Source organism: Mus caroli, unplaced genomic scaffold (assembly GCF_978045245.1).
Source record: "Mus caroli unplaced genomic scaffold, Mus_caroli_1 scaffold_4, whole genome shotgun sequence".
Lineage (NCBI taxonomy): Eukaryota > Metazoa > Chordata > Mammalia > Rodentia > Muridae > Mus > Mus caroli.
This window is the reverse complement of record NW_028227259.1, coordinates 81,704,117-81,710,251: the sequence shown is the minus strand read 5'-3', so window position 1 is coordinate 81,710,251 and position 6,135 is coordinate 81,704,117. Positions and strand designations below refer to the sequence as shown.

At 39.4% G+C, this 6,135-nt stretch overlaps 1 pseudogene; it reads right to left on the bottom strand.

Annotated features, from left to right (window-relative positions):
• Positions 1 to 921: 921 nt before the first annotated feature.
• Positions 922 to 1,484, bottom strand: LOC110295329 (dynactin subunit 5 pseudogene; annotated as a pseudogene).
• Positions 1,485 to 6,135: the final 4,651 nt, after the last annotated feature.

Genomic DNA, 6,135 nt, shown 5'->3' with positions numbered 1-6,135 from the left:
GACCACCTTAAAACAACAGATACCACCTGCTCCCCATTTTTATTTTTACTGACTTTGTTTTTGTTGTTTTGAAGCAGGGTCTCATGTAGCACACGAGGCAAGTGTGAGCTCACTATGTAGCTCTTATTCCTCCTGCCTTTACCTCCCAGGTACTAGGATGGGTTACAAGTCACCACAGCCTGTCTCTTTTCCTCATGCTATAACCACCAATAGGAACCTGGGCTCTGAAATCACACTTTTCCCAGGGCACAAGAAATTGTGGCTGTTGGTCCCATCTTACCAGCAGGAAAATGGAGTGTCATCTGTGTGGACAGTGTATCCTGGGGATAGGACAGGGTTCTGAGCAGCACTTGGTCAGCTGGGAGGGTGCTGTTGCTCTACAGGCCCAAGCCAGGCAGGTTCCAATCATCTGCAGAACCACAGGGCTGGAGTGTCAGGAACAGGTCTTTCTGTCCTCCTCAGATGATTGTATGGCGACTGTTGACAGATTAGGTCTAAGCGCAGTGTGTAAAGAAAACTCTTCCAGATGTTCTTGTTAAAAATTTGTTTTATGTGAAGGGATATTTTGGCTGCATATGTCTTTACCACATGTATGTCTGGTGACCATGGAAGCCAGAAACCCATCCGATCCTCTGGAACTGGAGTTATAGATGGTTGTAGGGCCATGTGAGTTCTGGGAACTGAACCTGGGTCCTCTGGAAGAGCAACCAGCATGCTTAACCACTGAGCCATCTCTCCAGCCTTATTAAATTCCTAAGTGCTCAGAGCCATTTTAAATTGAAAAAAAAAAAAAAAGCCAACAACGGGAGAATAGAAGTTGTCAAAAACAGGACAGCTCTTGTAGTCACTGGCTGCTCTCTTTATCTCCAGGTTCATCTTAGAGTTCAAAAGAATTAAAGATATGAATCAGAGACATTAGACTTATGCTAGGGGTAGAAGCTTCTGGCAGTAGCTTTAGGTGAGATCAATCCTCAGCTCCTGTGTGCACTCTGGTAGCTCCCCGAAGAAGAGTCCTGGGCAGCCGGAGAAGACAGTGAATGGGGAACACAGTTTCTGGGGGTAATACTGTATTGTCGAGAATTTTGCAGCAGTCTTTCAATACACACCGGCGCCCAATCACACAGTTCTTCCCAACGTGAACATAAGAACCAATCTGGGCAGCATTGACCACACAGTCTTCCTCAATAAAGACATGATCCCCAATATGCAGAGAAAAGAATGCAACACCTTTGCTGAATTTTTTTAACAGTGGCCTTATGACACTATGGCTTTTCACGACACAGTGACGTCCAACTCTTACATTTGTCAGGTCTCCTCGGATGACACAGTCATTCATTATTAATGGTCTTGCCATTGAGGACAATGTTCTGGCTTCCACACAAAACAGACTGGCGACTAACTTTGTTTCCAGATGCTATCTCGATGTACTCCGACTTGTTGTACAGCAGTTCGCCCAACTCCATGGCTGCCCCCTCTCTGAACCTCAGGATCCAGTCAGTGGCTCAGGCTGACGGTGATTCCAGCTACTTCCGGTTTGTCAATGTAATTTCTAAATTCCTTTTTAAACTTTTAGTTTCATGCTAAGTTGGAAGCAATATTTGATGATTTAATCTATTCAGCAAGAGAATAGATGAATAATAATTTCAATATATTGCAGTGTGGTTGAAAGCCCATACCTGACCTTCTTTAATCATAGATATGAATAGTAATGTTTAGAATGATAGAACACCCTATGCAGTGACCTGTCTGAATAATGTGCCTCAAATGTCTGATCTGTACATCTCTATCTATTTATGTATCTATCATCTATAGGAATAAACTGTTCACTTACTATCTTTTAGATGGTTAGGGGAAGTTCAGTTTATAAGCACAGAAGAGGTTAGAATTCATCATGATGTTAACTGTATATCAGGTAGTTAAGAAAGATGCAATTGCCTTGGTCATTGGAGTGTTTGAATGGTGGTATGTAATTTTCTATGACATTACAATTTTCATCATTTAAAAATAAGTTCATCTTGGTCACTCAATATATATTTTCTAAAGACTATGCTATTATACATGCCTTTTTCTCCCTAAGCTGCTTTCCTTCAATATCTTGTTAATATTAATTCATAATCAAATGTGCCCTTTATATGTTAGATTTCCTTGTCTGTACAAGTAAACTTAGTTCAAATGCCTTGACTTTATTAGATGGACTCTTTTCTTTTCTTTTTTTCTTTTCTTTTCTTTTTCCTTCCTTCCTTCCTTCCTTCCTTCCTTCCTTCCTTCCTTCCTTCCTTCCTTCCTTTCTTTCTTTCTTTCTTTCTTTCTTTCTTTCTTTCTTTCATTTGAGACAAGCTTTCTCTGTATAGCCCTGGCTGTCCTGCAACTTACTCTGTAGACCAGGCTGGCCTTGAACTAAGAAATCTTAGTTCTGCCTCCCAAGTGCTGGGATTAAAGGCGTGCACCACCACCGCCCAGCAGATGGACACTTTTATTTTATATTCATGTATATTTTAAAATGCAAGACTTTTGTCTTGTGAAAATCAGTATAGCTAAAAACCAAGCATATTTGTTTGAAGTTAATGGCAATAAAAATATAGTTATCATCTGAAAGTGAGTATGAGAAAGTTATTACTTTTCTATTTCTTTTATTTCTTGAAGATGTTAATCCTTAAGAAACACTGCAATTGATTATAAAATAAAAAGATTCATGGTGCTTGAAAAAAATCAGTAACAGTGTAGAGAGATTTTCATGTGTTTTTTAATAGTTACAGCATAAAGAAGAGATAGAAACTTTAAAATGCAGTGCTAGGAGCACCAGGTAGATGGGTTATAGCAAAGCCTGGAAATCCCTCTTGTGTAACCAAGATATTGTCTAATGACCTTGACTTTCCATGATGGTAACTAGTAATCTGTCATGGTTCCACATTTACCCATTCATTACAAAGATGTTAAGTCACACATAGAGATAGGCAAAAGATGGCAGTTATATTGACTAAAAATAGCCCCCAGAGAGTGTAGCTCTGGAAGGCTATTTCTAGTGACCAGCAGTTTGGAATTCCTGGTCACTCCATTACGGTGGGGCCCAGCCCTGGTGGGAGATCCTTCTTTCTGGTCAGTTCTTCTTGAGGCAGCAGAGTAGGAAGAGCATTGGCTGAGGGTAAGACTTTGTCTTATTATTCAGGGCATAAGACTTGGTCTTATGAGATATTCCAGGTTTCTGTATAATAATCAAAAGTTTACTTATCTAAGTCTAAGTTACTATGCTACTGTAGCTGACCTGCCTTCTGTGATCCTCTGAGGCCCGAAACTCAGCTTTCTGGCACTTAGCACCTCTTCCTCAAACAGCACAGGATTAAGTAAGTAGTCTCAGTACTGTCTCCGCAGGAGCTCACTGCTCAGCTCTGACTTTCAGCCTGTTAAACAGAAATTGCGAGAAGAAAAAGGGACGCTTAGAAAAATGATGGCAACATTTATTACTAAGTTGTAAAAAAATTTCCCGTGAAAGATAACTAAGGGGAAAGGCAGAAAGACCCTAAGGAGGGAAAGGGAAATATTCTCTAAGGGAGTAAAAATTCTAGTAAGGGAAAAGATTCTTCCAGGAGGGGAAAGGAAAATATTCTATCTTCCCTTTGTCTTCAGTACTTGAACTTCTTTCAAAATACATGATCACATGTTTAAACATTCATCACGAGTTCACACAAAAAATCAAATCATAAATTGAAATAGAAGTTTACAACAGAGAATGTGTACATGCATAACCATTAGAAGTAACTACCTGCCTAAACATCCATCACCTGTCTCAGCTCTACAGGTTCACTGAAGGTTTAAAATCATAACTAAGTTATTAGTGAAGTTTTATATAGATACACCCAGTCAATATTTTATCTTCTGTCCTAGAACCTATAATAAATCACTAGCTCCTTTTTTATAACCCTTGTTTAATTATTTTACAACCTCTTGGTACATGTTCTGAGATGGAGAAAGTCTGATTACTATCTAAGAGCAATTAACTTGTGACACCTGGGAGACTGGCAGAGTTCTCATTGCAGTTTAGACTATAAGAACAGACCTAATAGTAATCCCACTATAAAAGAGATTAATAATCACTGATACAATACTAGAAATTCTTATAGGATCATCACTAACACTTAAGTCATCTACTAGTCTATATTGCCTCACTATAAGACAGTACACGTTCGTGGATCTGCAGAGGTATGCTCCAAAGGGGGGTGCTATTACTTAGTGATTGTTATATACATTTAATAATAACAGGAAAAGCATATTTATGGCAGGTATATATCCTAAAAAAAATCCCTTACAGCCATGCCAAATGAGGGCTAACCTGTTGCAGATTGTATAATAATATGAAGCAAGCCATCTCAAGACGATCACCTAGTTATTAGCTTGTCCCATTATGGCTCATGACGTGATTAGTCTTGTACAATCTTTACCATGGGAAAGACTTCTATGGAAGCTCAATTAGTATTAGGATTTCCATCTAGAAAAACATATTGAAATAGCTTTAAAAGTAGAAGCAAAACTGTATTAAATAATGGATGCATGTGAACTTTGATACTGGAAAGTACTTAGATATTCCATCACTTGTTTATAGAGAGGGAAAGTTTCTATGAAGACCCAAGTTGACACTTGTTTTTTTTTCCCCCAATATTTTGTTAGGTATTTTCTTCATTCATATTTCAAATGCTATCCTGAAAGTCCCCTATACCCTCCTCACCGCCCTGCTCCCCTACCCACCCACTCCCTAATCTTGGCCCCAGTGTTCCTCTGTACTGGGGTATATAAAGTTTGCAAGACCAAGTGACCTCTCTTCCCAATGATGGCCAACTAGGCCATCTTCTGCTGCATATGCAGCTAGAGACACAAGGTCTAGGGGGGTACTGGTTAGTTCATATTGTTGTTCCACCTATAGGGTTGCAAACCCCTTCAGCTCCTTGGATCCTTTCTCTAGCCACTTCTGTATTTGCCAGGCACTGGCATAGCCTCACACGAGAAAGCTATATCAGGGTCTTTCAGCAAAATCTTGCTGGCATGTGCAATAGTGTCTGCATTTGGTGGCTAATTATGGGATGGATCCCTAAGTGGGACAGTCTCTGGATAGTCCATCCTTTCATCTTAGCTTCAAACGTTGTCTCTATAACTCCTTCCATGGGTATTTTGTTCCCTATTTTAAGGAGGAATGAAGTATCTGCATGTTGGTCTTCTTCTTGATTTTCTTGTGTTTTGCAAATTGTATCTTGGATATTGTAAGTTTCTGGGGTAATATCCACTTATCAGTGATTGCATATCAAGTGACTTCTTTTGTGATTGGGTTACCTCACTCAGGATGATATTCTCCAGATACAACCATTTGCCCAAGAATTTCATAATTACATTGTAAAAATGTATCACATTTTCTATATCCATTCCTCTGTTGAGGGTCATCTGGGTTCTTTCCAGCTTCTGGCTATTATAAATAAGGCTTCTATGAACATAGTGGAGCAAGTGTCCTTATTACCAGTTGGAACATCATCTGAGTATATGCCCAGGAGAGGAATTGCTGGATCTTCTGGTAGTACTATGTCTAATTTTTTTCAGAAACCGCCAGACTGATTTCCAGAGTGGTTGTACAAGTTTGCAATCCCACCAGCAATGGAGGAATGTTCCTCTTTCTCCAAATACTCACCAGCATCTGCTGTCACCTGAATTTTTGATCTTAGCCATTCTGACTGGTGTGAGGTGGAATCTAAGGGTTGTTTTGATTTGCATTTCTCTGATGATTAAGGATGTTGAACATTTTTTCAGTTGCTTCTCAGCCCTTTGGTATTCCTCAGTTGAGAATTCTTTCTTTAGCTCTGTATGCCATTTTTAATGGGGTTATTTGAATTTCTGGAGTCCAGCTTCTTGAGCTCTTTGTATATATTGGATATTAGTCCCCTATCAGATTTAGGATTGGTAAAATTCCTTTCCCAGTCTGTTGGTGGCCTTTTTGTCTTATTGACAGTATCTTTGGCCTTACACAGCTTTGCAATTATATGAGGTCCCATTTGTTGATTTGTGATTATATTGCACAAGCCATTGCTGTTCTGTTCAGGAATTCTTCCCCATATCTTCAAGGCTTTTCCCCCACTTTCTCCTCTATAAGTTTCATTG